At 46.8% G+C, this 21,834-nt stretch overlaps 1 long non-coding RNA gene across 1 annotated transcript; it reads left to right on the top strand.

Moving 5' to 3' along the window:
- Positions 1–238: 238 nt before the first annotated feature.
- LOC142297472 (uncharacterized) lies at positions 239–669 on the top strand. Its single transcript, XR_012751760.1, has 3 exons — positions 239–327; positions 465–524; positions 605–669. It is a non-coding gene; the product is annotated as an uncharacterized LOC142297472 (long non-coding RNA).
- Positions 670–21,834: the final 21,165 nt, after the last annotated feature.

Below are 21,834 nucleotides of genomic sequence, written 5' to 3' on the forward strand. Positions count from 1 at the left end.
CCACCTCCAGCTGCACAGGCAGCTCCACCATCTCCCCATCTCCTGCTGCGGATCCACCATCTCCGCCTGCTCTACCATCTCCTGCTGCGGATCCACCATCTCCGCCTGCTCCACCATCTCCTACTGCGGATCCACCATCTCCGCCTGCTCCACCATCTCCTGCTGCAGATCCACCACCTCCGCCTGCTGCACCTGCTGGGACACCCTCTCCTTCTCTAACCCCATCACCTGCTGCAACCCCATCTCTTCCTTCAACCCCATCGCCACCTTATACCCTGTCTCCTCATACTTCGCATTCTACCGATGCCTTCTCCCCCGCATCAGTTGGTGAGTTTTGTGCAGGCTACCCTTCCTGTAATTTATGCACATAACATGGTGTCCCTACAAGTTGTAAAGGATACATGGATGTTATGTTAAAATGATGGTGGGCTGTCGTGTACTAATAATTGATTTGTGTTCCCTAGCCACAGGATCTGGTTGGGCCGTCAGCGCCTCAGAGGATGAAGGTGATGAACCCCAGAACCGTAAGTGGTCAACAAAAAACATATACCTGTCAGTTCGATGTTGGAACAAGGATGGTTAACTTTTCCCATTCCCTCCACAGAAATCCCCACAGTACAGGACCTGGTGGACTCACACCGGCGTTTGTCCGAAGCCGTCCGGCGTCATGGAGAGATGCTAACGCAGTTTTTGGCAGCCCAACAACAACACCACTAAATGTGAATCTGTTTGTGATTTAAATGTTGTTTTTGTTTTGTATTTCACATAAATCTTTCTAGTTTATTTTCGCTGTTGTTTACATTTTTGGACAAAACTTTCAAACAGGGTTTGGGAACCTTTTTACTGCCGGGGGCCATTTGGAATTTTCTACCAACCAACGAGGGCCACACCAAATTATCAACTTGAACACGACCAGGCTATATTTGTTAAAATAATTAATAAAATCAGCCCCAGAGTGGTGGCTGGAGAGACTGTGATGTTCGGTGATATTGATCATTTTGATTCTCACCACTACATTTCCATGTTTGTCTTGGTCTGGAGAGGCTGGGGGCATACACATCACAGGAGAAGCTAGGGCATATACATCACAGGAAACACTGAGGCATATACATCCCAGGAGAGGCTGCATCATATACATCCCTTAAGAGTATGGGGCATATACATCACCCTGAGCAGTAGTTGGCAGCACAAAGAGCACTGTGCCGCCCTGGCAAAACCAGGGTGTTACAGAGGTCTGCATACATGTTTTTGATGCTGATTTCACTCTCCCTTGGGGAGGTTCCCACACACAAACACACACCAGCCAATCAGACCCCACTCACCCCCTCCCCACGAAAACGGGAGGACATCAAGACTGGCAACAAGGTTTTTTTTTTTTTTCAATGATCTTGACTGTCCAGGGGAGGGTGTGTGTGTGTGTGTGATGTTACCTCTGAGACCACCTGGCTAGTCCAGGGCGTCACATAAGCAGCCCCTGTGTGGGGCTGGGGTGAGTGGTACTCATGGCCTCAGTAATGGGCCAGCCTCTTGTGGGACCCGAAGTGGACCAGGAGAGGGGTGCCAGCTGTCGGGACCCAGTACGGACCAGTGTGAAAAGAAGACACATACCTCGGGCAGGAAAAGATCACCTGAATTACACACACGGGTGTGGGACCCGTCTTCACAGCAGCGGGCCGTTGGCACCAGTTACCAGCAACTTGGTTAATTACTGGACTCGGGTTAGTTATTGGTTTATACTGTGAGTACTCCTGCACCACCCGGTACAAGGCGAGGACTGTACCCGTCACTCTACAAACCTCCTCTCCCAATTGGGCCCTGGGACTATAAATCCCCCCTACCCGTGGCGGGTATCCCACCTAGCTGCCCCACACCATCAGTCCCGGGCACGGTCCCCAGAGGCAGTGGCGGTGCCGCCACCTTATCAACGCAACCCACAGGTGGCGTGACAGACAATTCCCCCTACCTAATCCCCCTCTTTTTTGGGAGCTTGACATCACAGACCGGGTCACGACACCGGGATACCTGCAGAAGTAACCCCTTGGCCAGGATCTCATTTCCCCCCCAATCCCTGGGCGACACAGCAATAGGTGGCAGCACAAAGAGCTGTAGGTGGCATAACACAAACAGCACTGACAGTGACAGCACTAGAAGGCAGCTCGGAGAGCATTAAGTGACAGCACTATAAGGCAGCAGGGAGAGCACTATGTTCCCCACCACAGCTTTAAAACAAAGAACCCACAAAAACATTCTTAATTAAAAAAAAAAAAAAACACCCACACACACACACATTATATATGTGCATCTGTAGAGTTGTGCCATGATGGCGGCCCTGACCTCCACCCAGCCCTTTACCCCGTGAATAATGTTATGCAGAATTCATGAAAGCTGTACAAAAGTTTGAAATCAAAGACATTTTTTATTACAATTCCCTAACATTGCTTAAACTACAACAAAAACAGTATACATATTATAATATTATAACAAAAAACAAAAACTATAAATTTTGGTATTGGTTACTAGAGTCATTTAAATGTTGCCTCTGTGGGCTGAAAAATTGGTTCGTTGGGGGGAACATGGGATACTGTGCGGGGGGGTCATGCTGGCGCTGTGGTGGAGGCTCCATCCTCATCCATGGCACTTGATCCCATGAAGAGTGTTGTCGATGATCTACTTCGCACACTTTTGAGGAGTCTGTCATTTCCCCAATGCCGCCTTGTTGAGGGCCTCCAGCATGACCCTTTCTACATTACCTCTTTGTTTGTCATCCAGCTTACGGAGTCTTTCATCCGTAAGCTGGGCAAATCCGCAAATGGATGGTCTGCTGTGCTGCTCCAGGATTTTCTTCGCCATATCCATAAGTTCTGTTGATGATGTGTTGTTCGGCTGCCTTTTACGGGTTGAGGAGATCCGCTGTGGTAATGGTGCTTCTGCTGTCTCCTCGGAAGTCCCGGCAATTTCATCTTCCCCACCTGTCGCTGTTGGCACAGCTTCACACCGATCCTGCAGAACAATAAAAATGATGTTAAACTCAGATATCATGAGCAGCAGGCACAGGGATACACATGCACTGGAAACTAATGGGAGGGGCAGACTAGTACTACAAGATATGAAATGTCATTACACGGTATGAAAATAGAGTGTGGTGAAACTAGTAAAGGAGTATACTTATCTGAACTGGAAGGGATACATTTTGAAATCTGCAACAGTAATCATAGAAAACCGTAGTAACTATTTTCAATTAAATAATGCCATGTACATCAAAAGCTTCACAAAGGTACTTACATCTCCAACTGGGGTGTCAGACCGGACCTCAGGCTGTGTTTCGGGACCAAAGGACAGCGAGGTTATTGTACGTGGGACCTCTTGGTCTCTGATGAAGGCCAGCAAATCGTAGTACCAAAGCTTTGGAACGTAAAGTTCCTCCGTTCCGGCACCAGATTTGCTGGCCTTCTCCACCTTATTGAGTTCCTTTTTAAAAACGGTCCGAAGACCCTGGATTTTCTTTCGCACAATCTCAGACGTAATGGTCTCTGTAGGGTTATGCCTCTGGAACAATTCAACAAGCTGCTCATAGGCCAGCTTTTTCTTGTATCAATTGCTGTAATCTACTGACTTAATCTTCCACAAACAAGGCAGGGATCGATACATATCAATCACCTCCCTTATAAATTCTTGCTTATTGGAAGACATCTGAAAAAAAAGAAAATTAATGTATTACTACATTGTTATAAACTACGCACAAGAATATAGCTGCTATAATACGGCCACCTATGTACAACTACTTTAATACTGCTGCTATGTCCAATAATATAACTACTATAATACGGCCCCCTATGTACAAGAATATAACTACTATCATACTGCCCCCTATATACAAGAATTTAACTACTATAATACTGCCCCTATGTACAAGAACATAACTATATGTACAGCGGTATTGAATATATAAATATATATACATATATATCTATAGATATATATATATATATATGTAAAAAATAGCTATATGTTCAAGAATATAATTACTATAATACTGGCCCCATATATATATAATATATATATATATATATATATATATATATATATATATATATATATTTATATATATATATATATTCCTATGTACAGGAATAGAAAAGCTATAATACTTCCCCCTATGTACATAGATAAATATAACAACTATAATACTGCCCCAATATACAAGAATACAGTTGCTATATTAATGTCACGATGTACTAGAATATTGGTATAATACTGCCCACAAAAATTACTTACCTTTAAGTCAGAAGAATATTAAAAATCCAAGAAGAAATCAACAAATTGATAGAATCACTGCAGCAAACTGCGTTCTGAAAAAGCTCAGGTAGAATGAATGGAAGCGCTACTGCGTCGTCCTTTGTTTGATACGGTCACCCAATCAGGCGACGCTGTAGTGATGACCAATCGGAACAGAGGGGCGTGAAGAAAGGCACCGCAAAGCGCTGTAGCGATCACCAATAGGAACAGAGGGGCGTGAAGAAAGGCAACGCAAAGCGCTGTAGTGATCACCAATAGGAACAGAGGGGCGTGAAAAGAGATAACGCAAACCGTGTCTAGGGGTTAAAACCACGCCTCTATCAAAGTCTGACTCGTCGTGCAATGACATGTCTGAAACCACACAACGACCGTCGACGTAGCTATGATCGCTGCTCCGTCGCTGCTTTATATAGCATGTTTGACAGCTTACTAACGATCATCTATGGTCGCTGCAACGTCACAGAATATGGTGACGTTGCAGCGACGTCGTTGTCGTCATCGTTATGTGTGACACCAGCTTTAGATACAGGTGTGTTTTATCCATGAAAACTGCCCACTTAAACCCTTAAACTAATTTGTTAGTTCAGGACAGAGAATGTTTCTACTAGCATGAGTCCTTGTTTGCATCGTGTTTCTGTTATCATTGATTCCTTATTTTGGCTATTTCCCATATATCAGACCCATCTGAAGACATCCCATAAGGTCCTATGAGAGATAGTCCAGCACTATGGTGTGTTGAAACCCTCATTCTGCTGGTGCTGTAACTCTTTACAGTGACTGCTGTGTTTCTAGATGAGTTTTCCCTTAAGCTTCATTGAAGTTTCTTTGGTTAGGAGAAACTGGATCAGCCCATGTAATGAAGATCACCCAGTCTCCTGGTATGAGACCATGTGCTACTGGCACGGATTTAGGAACTGGAATTTGAGAATACACCTGTTTATCAAACTATTTAGGATGTACGAGTCTTATATGACTAAATAGTGTGATAAACAGGTGTATTCTCCAATTACAGTTCCTAAATCAGTGCCAGTAGCACATGGTCTCATGCCAGGAGACTGGGTGATCCTAAAAAGATATGCGAGAAAGAGCCATGAGCCAAGATTAGATGGGCTGATCCAGCTTCTCCTAACCAAAGTAACTTTAATGAAGCTTGAGGGAATACTCATGGGGCTATATTTTTCACTATATCCTGCTGAATCTGAAGTATCTGTGTAAAATATAATCATGTTCTGGGTGCTAAACCAAAAAATATCTTATATATAGACCTATGTATTAAGAAAACAAAACATGATTTCGGTCCACAACTTACCAGTTGCCACCTTTACCATCTGTATTTTTACCTTGACTGTTCCATTCAGCCTTTCCACCTTCCCACTGCTCTAAAGAGAGTGAGGAATGTGGAAAGGTGCTACTTCCCAGTGTGAGGTAGCGTGGTCAGCTGCGCAGCAGAAGACACGGGATCCAGGCACCAAGGGTCACAGCACACGGTTTAATAACCAAACAAAAGTCCACAACAGTACACATGTGCCTCTCCTGCAGAGAACTCAGGGAGTTGTGTTCACTCCCTCACACCCGGAACACCCGCCCTTGTTCCTGTTTCCTTTTAACCCTTCCTTCAGCCTGTAGGGAAACAGCATTAACCCTGGAGTGGAGTTACTTTCTATCATGGAGTGAGCACAACCGGGGCGAGACATACCGGCCGTCATAGATAACCCCGGTCACAGTCTCACATACCCCCCCCTCAGTTCAAGCGTGCGGGGTTGAACTCTCGCCATCAAACACGGGCCGCGGGACAAGGCATCGGCGTTGCCCTGCAACCTACCAGCCCGGTGTTCAACCGTAAACCGGAAGTTCTGCAGAGAAAGGAACCACTGGGTAACCCGGGCATTCCGTTCCTTGGCGGACCTCATCCAGACCAGCGGAGAGTGATCCGTCACCAAGCGAAACTGCCGTCCCAGCAGGTAATAGCGTAGGGACTCCAAGGCCCACTTGATCGCCAGGCACTCCTTCTCCACTACGCTATAATTCCGCTCGGGAGGGGTGAGCTTCCTACTTAAGAAGGTGACGGGGTGTTCCTCCCCCTGAACTACCTGAGACAGCACTGCACCCAGGCCGACCTCCGAGGCGTCAGTCTGTACTATGAACTCCTTCCGGAAATCAGGGTTGACAAGAACGGGCTGTCCGCCCAGGACCCCCTTCAAGGCCCGGAAGGAGTCCTCGGCATGCGGAGTCCAGCGCACCATGACGGACTTCTTGCCTTTGAGAAGGTCCGTCAAGGGGGCTGACAGTCCCGCAAAATCTTTTACAAACCTCCTGTAATACCCCAAGATACCCAGGAAGGCCCTAACCTGCTTCGTGGTCAGGGGTCTAGGCCACTTCTGGATCACCTCAACTTTGTTAATTTGGGGCTTAATCACTCCTTGGCCTATTACGTAGCCCAAGTAGCGGGCTTCCGTGAGCCCCAACACACATTTCTTGGGATTGGCTGTCAATCCGGCTGTTCGGAGCGCGTTCACCACCGCTTGTACCTGTTCCAAGTGGGTCTGCCACTCAGAGCTGTAAATAATGAGGTCATCAAGGTACGCTGATGCATACGCCTGGTGGGGTTCCAGCACCAAGTCCATCAACCTCTGGAACGTTACCGGAGCGCCATGTAACCCAAAAGGCAAGACAACATAGTGGAAGAGACCCTCCGGCGTAACAAAAGCGGTTTTCTCCTTGGCGGACTCCGTCAGTGGCACCTGCCAGTACCCCTTGGTCAGGTCGAGCATGGTGAAATATCGCGCCTGTCCCAGCCTATCAATCAGCTCATCCACCCGGGGCATGGGGTAGAGATCGAACTTGGATATTTCGTTCAATCTCCTAAAGTCATTGCAGAACCTTAAGGAGCCATCGGGTTTTGGTATTAGGACAATGGGACTAGCCCATTCACTCCGGGATTTTTCGATGACCCCCAGGCGTAGCATTGCCTTCACTTCCTCTGATATGGCTTGTCTTCGAGCCTCCGGCACCCAGTATGACTTCAGGCGTACCTTCAGGTGAGGCTCGGTGACAATGTCATGTCGTATCAGACTGGTCCTACCAGGCAGCTCGGAGAAGACATCGGGGTTCTGCTGAACCAGCCGTCTGGCCTCTCGCCTCTGTTGCTTGGTGAGGGCTTCTCCAATCCTTACTTCCGGTTCGTCCTCTCCGGAGGTCGCTGGAGCCGGATGTGAACGACCCGAAGAGGAGGGAGATGGGGAGAAAACAACCATCAGGCTTTCCCGTTCCTGCCAAGGTTTTAATAGGTTGATATGGTATATTTGTTCAGGTTTCCGCCTACCGGGCTGCAATACTTTATAGTTGACCACCCCGACTCTTTCCTTTGTCTCGTAGGGGCCTTGCCACTGAGCCAGGAATTTACTCTCCGCCGTGGGGATTAAAACCAACACCCGATCCCCGGGTTTAAAGGTCCGCACGGTGGCTTGTCTATTGTAGCGGCCGCTTTGCGCGGCCTGAGCCTCCTGTAAATGCTCCTTCACAATTGGCATGACCGCGCTTATGCGGTTCTGCATTCCTAAAATGTGTTCAATCACACTTTTATGGGGGGTGGGCTCCTGCTCCCATGTTTCCTTTGCCAGGTCCAACAATCCCCGGGGATGTCGCCCGTATAACAATTCAAAAGGCGAAAACCCCGTGGATGCCTGTGGCACCTCTCGTATGGCAAACATCAAATAGGGAAGCATCATATCCCAGTCTTTCCCGTCTTTGGAGATCACCCTTTTGAGCATGGTTTTCAGGGTTTTATTGAATCGTTCTACTAACCCATCCGTCTGAGGATGATACACAGACGTACGCAACTGCTTGATCTGGAGTAGCCGGCATAGCTCTTTGGTTACTTTAGACATGAATGGGGTCCCCTGATCCGTAAGGATCTCCTTGGGCAACCCCACCCGGCAGAACACAGCAAACAACTCCCGAGCTATAAGCTTCGCCGCAGTATGTCTGAGAGGTATCGCCTCTGGATACCGGGTGGCATAGTCAACGATCACTAGGATGTGTTGGTGCCCTCGAGCGGACTTTACGAGGGGCCCCACCAGATCCATCCCTATCCGTTCAAAAGGGACTTCTATAATGGGTAACGGTACCAACGGACTGCGAAAGTGGGTCAGGGGTGCGGTAAGCTGACACTCCGGGCAGGTTTCGCAGAACCGTTTTACCTCCCCAAAGACCCCGGGCCAATAGAACCTTTGCAATATTCGCTCCTGCGTTTTCTTGACCCCTAGGTGGCCACTCATCAGGTGTTTATGAGCCAAGTCGAGGACCCGCCGGCGATACGGCTGGGGCACCACCAACTGCTCTACCCCCACGCCCCGTATTTCATCTGCCCGGTAGAGTAAATCCTGCTTAAGAGCGAAATGGGGGTACCTTACCTGGGCACCGGGCAGCTGTGCCACCCCATCAACTACTGTCACCCGACTCCGGGCATGTATTAATGAAGGGTCCTGGAGTTGGGCTGTCCCAAACGTATCCGGGGACGCCTCCAACTCCAGGATGGGCTCGACCGTCTCAGCCTCTCCTGCCAATACCTCTAGGGGCGACCTATCGGGTTCACATTCTGTCCCTATCATGGGGACCCCTACGGCAGGCGTCCCGGATTCAGGATTGTAGGGCTCAGGTCCCGGACTGACCAATATCTGAGGGGACTTAGGAGGTCCCTTCCATAAAGTCCAAAAATAGGGCAGATCCCTTCCTAGGATCACGTCATAGGGAAGAGTGTTAATAAGTCCCACCTCATGTTGCACCTGACCGCAAGGTGCTGTGATGGTGACAATCCCCGTGGGATAGTCTCGGCGGTCCCCATGTATGCAAACCACCCCCACGGTACGTCCTGTGGCCTTTACTTTAGCCCTCAAGGTTGATCGCACAAGGGTCACTAAGCTTCCGGAATCCAACAAGCCTGTAACCGGACATCCATTCACCTGTATTTGGCACAAATGGGGCTCAGTCTCTGGGGAGACCAGGTCAGCGGTACACACCACCTGAGCATACATTGAACCCCGCAGGGGAACCCCACAATCCATGGGCTCCGTGGTGAGTGGACACTGGGCTTCCATATGTCCCACCCGCTGGCACCGCCAACATCTAATAGGGATGGAAACCCCCTTGACGAGTTGTCGTTTAGGGTTTATAGCCTTCCGGACCTCAGGGACGGAGGGCGTGGCCTCAGACGGGACGGTAGCGGACTCCTGCCCCGGTGTCAGCGGTGAGTCCTTGGCCCTAGGCTTGGAGGGGCCAGACCGACGAGCGGTATGCAAAGTCTCAGTGTCCCGTATCAAGTCCTGCGTAGCCACATGCCGCACTACCAGGCCCACTAATTGGTCCAGGGTACTTGGCTCGCCCTGTCCTACCCACCGTTGAATGGTGACGGGTAAAGTGCGCACAAAACGATCAACTACTACCCTTTCCACCATTTGCGCCGGGCTCAGAGTGTCAGGCTGCAACCACTTCTTTACGAGATGCAACAAGTCATAGGCCTGGGAGCGTACGGGTTTGGCTTCCTCATAGAACCACTGATTTACCCGCTGAGCCCGTACATAGGTATTCACCCCCATCCGAGCAAGTATTTCGGCTTTCAGGGTCGCATATTCTAAGGCGTCCTCGGTACAGAGGTCCAGGTACGCTTTTTGGGGCTCCCCCCGTCAGATAGGGCGACAATACCTCAGCCCACTGGGGGGTCGGCAGCTTTTCCCGCTCGGCCACCCGCTCAAACACCGCCAGGAACGCTTCCACATCATCCCCCGGGGTCATCTTTTGCAACGCTTGTCTCACCGCTTTCCGGACGCTGCCGCCGTCACCCGGTCCCGGGGTTGTTGCTGCCGGTCCGGCACGGATCGACTTGGCCAGGAGAACCATCTGTTCTTGGTGCCTTTGTTCCTGCAATTTCAAAGAGTGCTGCTGATGATCCAATGACCGGAGCAGGTGTGCATTGATCTGTTGCTGCTGCTTTAGTATTTCCTCCATGGCGTCGCCGGGTTTGGGCTGTAGTATAGCCGCTTGAATCCAGGACATGTGCTACCGGGTCACCAGAAATGGAGGCTACACCTCACCGGGCTGGCATGCCCGCATTCTCCACCATATGTGAGGTAGCGTGGTCGGCTGTGCAGCAGAAGACACGGGATCCAGGCACCAAGGGTCACAGCACACGGTTTAATAACCAAACAAAAGTCCACAACAGTACACATGTGCCTCTCCTGCAGAGAACTCAGGGAGTTGTGTTCACTCCCTCACACCCGGCACACCCGCCCTTGTTCCTGTTTCCTTTTAACCCTTCCTTCAGCCTGTAGGGAAACAGCATTAACCCTGGAGTGGAGTTACTTTCTATCATGGAGTGAGCACAACCGGGGCGAGACATACCGGCCGTCATAGATAACCCCGGTCACAGTCTCACACCAGATACTGTAAAGGCTGCTTTACACGCAGCGTCATCGCTAGCGATGTCGCTAGTGATAGCACCCACCCCCATCGTTTGTGCGTCATGGGCAAATCGCTGCCCGTGGCGAACAATATCGCCGGTACGCGTCACACAAACTTACCTTCCTAACAACAACGCTGTGGCCACCAAACAACCTCTTTTTTAAGAGGGCGGTTCGTTCGGCGTCACAGGGCCATTACTCAGCGGGCCACCAATAGAAGGGGAGGGGCGGAGAGCAGCCGCATGAACATAACTCTCACCTCATTGCCGGAGGACGCAGGTACGTTGTTGTACGAATTCCGTGACCGTGACGACATATCGTTAACAAAGTCGTTGCGTGTAACAGGTCCTTAAGATCTTCCTAATCACCTTCCTATAAAAAATGCACTTTTACTACTTCTGAAACTCTATTTTTACATACTACCTCCATCATATGCTTTTCAGCAATAACATTGTTTTCTGCACTGGAATGCCTCAGCTCAAGCATGTAAAGAAATTTACACAACACGCACAAACTTATATAAACCTACTCAAGGTATACGTATATAATCAATCTCCGCTATACTGCGACCGATGCCGGAACTTCCACTGCCAGAGCGCTAACGTCAAAGGCAGGAGCCGATGCCTCTGATTGGCCAGCGCGCTGCCTTTCAGTAGCATCTGACAGAGGGCATCGGTCGCATGGTTACCTGATACACATCCTGTACCGGCGAACTGCAAGTCCCAGGAGGCCGGCGTTGGAACGGAAGGTAAGGGGAGCATAAGATGTGGGTGTGTCTACGTGTATGTTTGTGTGTGTTTGCACGTGTTTGTACATGTGTGGAATGGCACAATAGGGGACCAGGATGGGACATTTAACAAGTTGTGGAACGAATTGTCTGCATTACAATGATTTCCTATGGGAAATCTTGCTTTGCTGAAGGAGTAACTTGGTTAACAAGCACACTCCCAGAACGGATTGTTCTCGTTAACCAAGGTTCCCCTGTATTAACATTGAATGACAGTATTAGTGTGAAAAGCCAGTTACGCTTTTGGTGATCGAACCGTTATCGAACATAACCTCGAACTCTTGAACTTGAAGCTAATTGTTCGCGTTCATCGAACGACTCGAACATCGCCTTAAACAGGTCGAATTTGAGATTGGCGAACAGTTCGATTCGAACACCGCTCTTCTCTAGTATGAACACAAAGTAAAATATGCCATGCCATTGCTTCTCTGCATGGGACAAGTCCAATGCAACACAAACCTATCAGATATATATGCAGTACTGACAAAAAGTTTGGACAAACCTTCTCATTCAAAGAGTTTTCTTTATTTTCATGACCCTGAAAATTGTAGATTCACATTGAAGGCATCAAAACTATGAATTAAAACATGTGGAATGAAATACTTAACAAAAAAGTGTGAAACAACTGAAAATATGTCTTATATTCTAGGTTCTTCAAAGTAGCCACCCTTTGCTTTGATTACTGCTTTGCACACTCTTGGCATTATCTTGATGAGCTTCAAGAGGTAGTCACTAGTAATGGTCTTACAACAGTCTTGAAGGAGTTCCCAGAGATGCTTAGCACTTTTTGGCCCTTTTGCCTTCACTCTGCGGTCCAGCTCACCCCAAACCATCTCGATTGGGTTCAGGTCTGGTGACTGTGGAGACCAGGTCATCTGACGTAGCACCCCATCACTCTCTTTCAATTTGGGATAAATCCCCAACAGTGTCACTAGCAAAGCACCCCCACACCATGACACCTCCTCCTCCATGCTTCATGGTGGGAACCAGGTATGTAGAGTCTATCCATTCACCTTTTCTGTGTCACACAAAAACATGGTGGTTGGATGCAAAGATCTCAAATTTGGACTCATTAGACCAAAGGACAGACTTCCACTGGTATAATGTCCATTCCTTGTGTTCTTTAGCCCAAACAAGTCTATTCTGCTTGTTGCCTGTTCTTAGCAGTGGTTTCCTAGCAGCTATTTTACCATGAAGGCCTGCTGCACAAAGTCTCCTCTTAACAGTTGTTCTAGAGATGTGTCTGCTGCTTGAACTCTGTGGCATTAACCTGGTCTCTAATCTGAGCTGCTGTTAACCTGCGATTTCTGAGGCTGGTGACTTGGATAAACTTATCCTCCACAGCAGAGGTGACTCTCGGTCTTCCTATCCTGAGTTGGTCCTCATGTGAGCCAGTTTCTTTGTAGCGTTTGATGGTTTTTGCCACTGCACTTGGGGACACTTTCAACGTTTTCCCAATTTCTCAGACTGACTGACCTTCATTTCTTAAAGCAATGATGGCCACTCGTTTTTCTTTACTTAGAATTTGTATTATGGCAAGAAAAAAGCAGCTAACAGTCTATTCAGTAGGACTATCAGCTGTGTATCCACCAGACTTCTGCACAACACAACTGATGGTCCCAACCCCATTTATAAGGCAAGAAATCCCACTTATTAAACCTGACAGGGCACACCTGTGAAGTGAAAACCATTTCTTGTGACTACCTCTTGAAGCTCATCAAGAGAATGCCAAGATAGTGCAAAGCAGTAATCAAAGCAAAAGGTGGCTACTTTGAAGAGCCTAGAATATAAGACATATTTTCAGTTGTTTCACACTTTTTTGTTAAGTATTTCATTCCACATGTGTTAATTCATAGTTTTGATGCCTTCAATCTGAATCTACAATTTTCAGAGTCATGAAAATAAAGAAAACTCTTTGAATGAGAAGGTGTGTCCAAACGTTTGGTCTGTACTGTATATATATATCTGATAAGTTTGTGTTGTATCGGACTTGTGCCATGCAGAGAAGCAATGGCACGGCATATTTTACTTTGTGTTAGTACATTATTGGCTGGTCTTTAGTAGCCAGTTTTTTTTCTTCCTTTTTTTTTTTAAGCTAATTTAACAAAGTTTACAGTTTATGGCCTACGTAGGCTTCTGTAACCTTCCTTTCCTCCATTGAAATGAAAAAATGGAAATAAGTAATTCATTTTGTAAGATGTGAATAGGACATCAGGTGATAAATTATCTACATACTATAAACTAAAACAACACAACCTCTAGATATAGCCAAGTCCAAAGTCAAGCTGCTTTAAAATGGTCTTATTACCTTTACCTTTTACATGCTTGTCTATAATTTTCTTTCTAATCTCTTGAGACAGCTCTTTCCTTTGCTTCCTCTGGTCCATGTTGAGTGTGGTACATACCATGTCACCAAACAGCACAGCGAGCATCTGTAGCCCTATATACAGGCCCACTGACATTACAAGATTGTAGACACCTGTGATGCTAATTAGTTGACACACCTTGATTTAACATGTCACTTTTTGTCACATTATTTTCAAAAGTACCATCATTTCTGTCCAGGCCTGATTCACGAGTTTAATTTTTTAAAAATTCTGTGGAAGCATGGTTGAAAAGCAATGTCTGATTTTCATTTGTTCATTTTCATAGATTTTTTATTTATTATTACTTTTGTCATATTCAAGTTATTTCTGTGACCATTGTGGGTTTTTCTTTCATTAAACGAGGGGTACCAACATTTTTGACCACATGTGTAGGCAACTTTCTCCGAACTTGGATCAGACTATTTAATACAAAATATCACTAGGATGAAAAATAGATCAAACTCTCCGGAAAGTAATGCAAGCGTAAGAATTAAAACTTCTTACCTTTTGCTGCAGCTGTTAGCATTACTTTCCCGAGAATATCAATTTTCACTCGCCATCCGGATGGTATAATGTCTGTCTGGGTCCCTGTTCAGGCATCATTTTTGTGAACAAAATACACTCCTTCTATGCCATTGGACCTCCAAATTAATAAGATTTGTTTTACATGCGCTTGGGGACATCAATACAGCACACATGCTAATATGGTGTACTGGAGACTTCTGCTTTAGTACATCATGTGACCAGATAATATAGTACCCCAAACAAAAAATAAGTATGCACCAATAAGAGCCACAGGGGTGTGTGCAGAAATGTGAAACTTCCCTGCCCATCAGTGTTAGCTGAGCCCTGTGACATCATTCGGTTATAAGACAAGATGGTTTATATAAGACTAAACAGATTGCATTCTCTCACAGTGATCCTCCAGGCAGAATATCGTGAATAAACAAGTCGGCTGAACACAAGTTCTATCAGTTCTGGCGCAACATAGCAGTGAAGGTGGCTCGTATGTTTCTAAATAGGGAGGTCATAAACATCCATACAAGCACCATGCAATCCACATTACACAAGTCTAGAATGGTGGCCAAAAAAAGGTGAAGAAGCCTTGACTTCAATATAATGGTAAGAAGTGTAGGCTCGAGATTGCCAAAAACTATGAAAAGTGGACAGTAGAGGTTTGGAAACAGGTATTTGGAGCGATGAGACAAAAGTCAATAGACTAGACTCTGAAGGATGCAAAATGGGAATAGAGATGGGCGAACCTACACATGTTCACTTTCAGCGGGTCCGGCCAGACTAAAAATAACAGTCCAGTTCAGGATCGGACTTGAACCCAAACATCTGCCCGAACGCCCAACCCTTTATAAGTCTATAGTGCTGCTAACATTTTACTGTAAAATGGTGGTAGAAAGGGCTAAGGGGGCTCCGGTGTGACTGTCCCATTGCTTCTGAGTTTGCTCATTAACTCTTATACATATTCACTGCTTCCCCTGCCCACCGTTAGTCCCGGCGTCTGTGATTGGTTACAGTCAGACTGTGCCGCCACACTTTGTGACAGTGTCTGTGATTGGTTGGAATCACACACTCTGTCTTTGTCCCTATACTGATGTAAAATAAATCAATAAATTAAACAGCGTAGGGTCGCCCCATATTGTGATATCCAGCGCAGATAAAGTAGACTGCTACAGGCTTAAGCCCCCAGCCATGTGATTACCTTGGCTGTATATCAAAATAAGAGGGACCAGATGCGGCTTTTTTTAAATTGTTTATGGTCCCCTCAATTTTGATATCCAGCTATGATAAAGCTGACAGCTGGGGGCTGGTATTCTTAGGCTATGTGCGCACGTGTGCGTATTACATGCAGTTATGCTGCGATCTGCAGCGCAGCGTAACTGCATGCGTCCTGCGTTCCCTGCACAGTCTATGGAGATTGTGCAGGAGCTGTGCGCACGTGGCATATTAGAACGCAGCGATTTGGCTGCTGCCCGAATCACTGCGTTCTAAGAAGTGACATGTCACTTCTTCCGTGCGGTTTGCATGCTGTCTATAGGGAGATGCAGCATGCAGAGCACACGTTCTCTGCCGGCACTATGCGCTTCAGAACTGAGCTTTTCAGCTGCGCTCTGAAGCGCACCTTTTAGGTGCGGTGCAGAGCGCACACGTGCGCACATAGCCTGAGGCTGGGGAAGCCCAAGTTCATTTTGCCCAAGGCTTAAAATAGCAGCCAGCAGACTCCCAGAATTGTCGCATTATTTCTTTTCACTTACAGGGTTAGTAATGGGGGGGTCTCAAAGACCCCTAACCATTACTAATCTAGGGCTTAGTGGCAGTTGTGAGTTGTCATTAACTCCTTATATAACCCCGAAAGCCACCACACCAGGGCAATCAGGATGAGCTGGGTATCTAATGGATGCAAGAATTTGAAGCACCTGCAGGCTACTATTTTTTGGCTGGAGGCGCCAATAACCATGGGCCTCCCCAGCCTGAGAATACCAGCCCCCAGGTTTCAGCTTTATTATGGCTGGGTATCAAAACTGGGGAGGACCGCACACCGCTTTTTAAATTATTTATTTAAATAATTTTAAAAAAGCCGCATCAGGTCCCTCTTATTTTGATTCACAGCCAAGATAATCACGTGGCTGGGGACTACAACCTGTAGCCTTCTGCCTTATCTGCGCTGGGTATTATCACAATGTATGGGAACCCTATGCCATTTTTCAAATTTATTTTTACACCATTCTAGGGATGCAGACAGCATGTGTGATTACAACCAATACAGACGCTGTCACTCAGGGTGGGGGCGCGGTCTGACCGCAACCAATCCCAGATGCCAGGACTGACAGTGGACAGGTGAAGCAGTGAATATGTATGAGGATTAATGATCAGACTCACAGGTAGTGTTACATCCGCAGAGATGGAAGGTAAGTATAATGGTCCTGCTTTATTCTTTGTTTTATGTCTCTCTCCTTTTTTTTAATTTCTATCATTACCCAGGTGATAAAACCCAAACAGTAACACATATGTTCCTGAGAAGTCCATGTCCAGTATCTGCACACAGACACTAGGTATCCAGTACGGACCCCAAACTTTACAGTTTAGGTTCGCCCATCACTAGTCTGGAATAAACAAGGAAAAAAGGAGGTAACGGATTGAGAAATCGAAGGAACTATCAAGTTCGATGTAGAAAGCTTGATAATATGGGATTGTTTCAAAGGCATTGGATACTTAATCAGTATTGATCGTGGTCTCAATGCTGAGCTATATGTGAGTATTCTACAAGACGAGTTACTTCATACACTCAAGTATGTAAAGAACGACATAGTGTTCCAGCAGGACGATGACGTGAAGCATTCAACGAGATTGTCGAAGAAATGGTTCAATGACAATGAAGTAGAGGTTCTGGATTTACCCCCACAGTCCCCATACCTCAACCTAATAGAACACTTGTAGGTAGAGTTGAAGATAGAGCTGTATGCATACACAAGTGAGTCGACCAATGTGCACCAACATTGGCAAAATGTAGAAGAGACCTGGTATTAGATTTCAGTCGAGACAGGCTTGAATCTGACCTACAGAAGGATCAAGGCAGTGTTGAAAGCCAAATATGGATTTACAAAATACTAACAAAACACTAAAATTTAAAATTTTCATTTTTAGGAGCAAAAAGTAACAATGCAGTTACATGACAAGAATCTGCATAACTAATCATATGCTAAATAGATGCAAGTCAAATTTATGTAAAAGATCGCCAAGATGATTGTCTTAAAAATAATGATAGTCTGACGTTTAAAAAATGTAGTGGATGGTGAGATAATGAGCCTGAAAGTCAAAAAGTCTGAATAGTGTTAACCATTTTACTTGTCAATGTATGTCCTTCAATCTGGGCCCCTTCCTGATATATAGCCCCAATCCTGGGCTCATTCCTGGTATACACTGTATGTCTCAAATCCTTGGCCCATTCTGGTGAATGTTTCCCATTCTTGTTTATAAGTCACCCATCCTGGGCCCTATCCTGGTATATACAGTATGTCCTCATTTTGGTATATATGTCACTCATCCTGGTATATATGCCCCCAATTCTGGGTCCTTTCCTGATATGTATGACCTCCTTCCTAGTATTTATGTCTCCCTGTTACAATTGAGCCCTTGCACTCACACGGGGACAAACAAATCAGGGGAGATATAACCACAGTTCCCTGTAAAGACTAGGAGATCCCTAAACATGACCGTGTTTGTCCCTGCCTTACCACAGAGGTTCACAGAAACCAGCCAGATATCCCTCCGGGAAGGACCCAGCCAAGCAGTGGCTCTTTTTAGGAAACCACCATAACCACCATATGAAGTGGCCCTTTTAGTCAATATCCAACTCTTTGACAAGTTTAAAGATATGACAAGGGAATTACCAAGGCCAGGTATCCATCCACAGACAGCTGTTTCGGGGTATTGCCCCTCATCAGTGTGGAGTAGGATTCTGGCCAGGTGGGAGCAATGCCTAGTAGACCAACAAGACAAAACAATCCTACTCCAGAATCCTACTCGGGCAGCGAGGTACAAAAACAGCAGGCAGAAGGGTAGTCAGGAAACACGCAGAAGTAGGAATCAAAATACAAACAGCACATGAGCCAGGAGTACAGAACTATCTCTGGCAGTGGTCATGTGACAGGAGGGGGAATAAGAAGGGTGTGGTGTCTTCCTATTGGCTGTAGCTGAACGCTGGCAACTTCAGCTGGAAGACACATGCCACCCAGTGTCAGCCAGCAGTACTGCAGATCCCAAGATAACCCAGCCCAGTGGATAATCGGAGCCTGCGCCCACCGGTGCCGCTGGCGACTCCTCTCCCATCACCAGCACCATCCACGGGAGGAACACGGCGTCGCCTGGCGATCGGAACAGAAGTCGCTGGAGCAGACTCTGACGGCGACGTAACAGTACCCCCCCCTCCACGAGGGGCCTCCAGACCCTCAAAACCCGGCTTCCCAGGAAATTCAAGGTGAAACCGCCGGACCAGACCCTTAGCATGAATATCGCTCGCAGGGACCCATGACCTCTCCTCAGGGCCGTAACCCCTCCAATGCACCAAATAGTGTACCGCCCCTCTGACAATACGGGAATCAAGTATTCTCTGTACCTCATACTCCAAGTTACCTTCAACCAAAACAGGAGGAGGGGGGGGCACTGACTGGGTGAACGGGGACACGATAGAACTTGAGGAGGGACTTATGGAACACATTCGATTTCTTAAAGGACGGGGGGAGTTGCAGGCGGAAAGCTGTGAGATTAATTACCTCGATTATCTCGTAAGGTCCAATAAATCTTGGACCCAGCTTAGCAGAAGGGACCTTGAGTTTAATATTCCGTGTGGATCACCATACCTTGTCCCCAACTCCAAGGCTAGGGCCCTTGGAACGTCTCTTGTTAGCAGAGGAGGTTTGACCAACCTTTGCCTTTTTCAGGTTCTCTTTCACCTCAGACCAGATAGCCTTCAATTTGTCCACAGTTGATTCAGCCTCAGGAGTATCCACCACAGCGGAAGAAAAAGAACCAAAACGTGGATGCAACCCTAAATTGCAGAAAAAGGGGGTAGTCTTGATGGATTCCTGATACTGATTATTGATGGCGAACTCAGCTAGCGGCAGATATTCCACCCAGTCAGACTGACGGTCAGACACATAACACCAGAGATATTGTTCAAGGGTTTGATTGGAACGTTCGGTCTGACCATTGGTCTCTGGGTGGTAGGCAGATGAAAAAGATAGCTCTATATTGATCTTTTTACAAAACGCCCACCAGAATTTCGAGACGAACTGTGTTCCTCGGTCAGAAACAATTATTTCCGGAACCCCGTGTAACCGCACAATATGCCTAATAAACAACTTGCTAAGAGTTTCAGAATTGGGTAATCCGGACAGTGGAACGAAATGACACTGTTTGCTGAATCTATCCACTACTACACAGATACAGGTCTTCCCTTCTGAGGGTGGAAGGTCAGTGATGAAGTCCATGGAGAGATGCGTCCAAGGGCTTACTGGAGTAGGTAGGGACTGGAGAAATCTGGCAGGGCGGTTACGGGGTGCCTTGGCTCGAGCACAAGTTTCACAAGCCAGTCCATATTCCTTACAATCTTTCGCTATGGTTGGCCACCAAAAATTCCTGGTTACTAATCGGAGGGTATTGCCGATACCAGGGTGACCTGCCAGCACAGAATTGTGGGATTCCTGGAGTACCCGTAGGCGAAGTGAGGGGGCAGCAAACAGTTTATGGACAGGAGTGGTTTCAAGAGCTTGGTCTTGGGTATTATGGACCTCTTCTATCAAATCTATGGAAACAGATGACATAATAATGCCTTTAGGTAAAATATGCACTGGGTCAGAGTTTTCAGACTGAGAGGGACAGAAGCTACGGGAAAGTGCATCAGCTTTTGTGTTCTTGGTACCAGGCCAGAATGTTACCACAAAATCAAATCTAGAGAAGAACAATGGCCACCTAGCCTGCCTAGGATTGAGTCTCTTAGCAGATTCCAGATAAGTGAGGTTCTTATGGTCTGTGATGACTGTGACCTTATGTTTGGTGCCTTCAAGGAAGTGGCGCCATTCCTCGAAGGCCCATTTAATTGCCAACAGCTCACGATTACCAATGTCATAATTTCTCTCTGTGGGAGAAAACTTGTGGGAAAAGAAGGCACAAGGACGAAGCTGAGTGAGAGACGGAGTACCTTGTGATAGCACCGTTCCCACTCCAACCTCGGATGCATCGACTTCCACAATAAACGGACACATAAGGTCAGGCTGAACCAGAATCGGGTCTGAGGAGAAACATTCTTTTAATTTTGAGAAGGCATGGATTGCCTCTGGCTTCCAATTAACCCCATCAGCCCCCTTTTTAGTCAAATCGGTGAGGGGTTTGGCAATTTTGGAAAAATCTCTAATGAATTTGCGGTAATAATTAGCAAACCCAAGGAAACGCTGCAAGGCTTTCAAAGACTTGGGTTGCACCCAATCCTTAATCGGTTGAAGCTTAGAGGGATCCATGCGGAAGCCTTCTGCAGACAATATATAACCCAGGAAATTAACCTCTGCCTCAAAAAAACCACATTTCTCATATTTAGCAAATAGGGAGTTCTCCCTGAGTCGCTGGAGTACAGTGCGGACATGTTGGACATGTGACGTAGCATCAGGAGAATAAATCAGGATGTCATCCAGATAAACCACCACATTTTGACCACAAATATCTCTGAACATGTCATTAACAAAATTCTGAGACACAGCTGGCACATTACTTAATCTAAAAGGCATTACCAGGTACTCATAATGTCCCTCTGGAGTATTAAATGCTGTTTTCCACTCATCCCCTTCTCTGATGCAGATTAGGTTATATGCTCCCCTGAGATCCAGCTTGGTGAACCACCGGGCTCCTATGAGCTAGTTAAACAGATCGGGGATGAGTGGCAGAGGGTACTGATTCTTTACAGTAATAGCATTAAGCTCACGGTAGTCAATACAAGGTCTGAGGCCACCATCTTTCTTATCAACGAAAAAGAATCCAGCGCCGACTGGTGACCTGGATGGTCTGATAAACCCTCTCTGCAGACTGTCTGTTATATAATCTTTCATGGCCTGACGCTCCAGACCAGAAAGATTATACATTTTACCCTTGGGGAGTCGGGAATTGGGGACCAAATCTATGGGACAGTCATAATCTCTGTGCGGTGGTAATTTTTCAGGTTCAGATACAGAAAAGACATCAGCAAAATCCCTGAATGCATGAGGTATGAAGATAGGTTCAGCTCTGGTCAGGTTAACAGATAATGACATACACGTCTCCTGACACTCAGGGCTCCAGCGCACAATCTCACCCTCGTGCCAGTCTATGACCGGATTATGTTTGCGCAGCCATGGCATGCCCAATACGACTGCTGACATCAGATTCTCAA

This window comes from Anomaloglossus baeobatrachus, chromosome 1 (genome assembly GCF_048569485.1).
Source record: "Anomaloglossus baeobatrachus isolate aAnoBae1 chromosome 1, aAnoBae1.hap1, whole genome shotgun sequence".
In the NCBI taxonomy this organism is placed as follows: Eukaryota; Metazoa; Chordata; class Amphibia; order Anura; family Aromobatidae; genus Anomaloglossus; species Anomaloglossus baeobatrachus.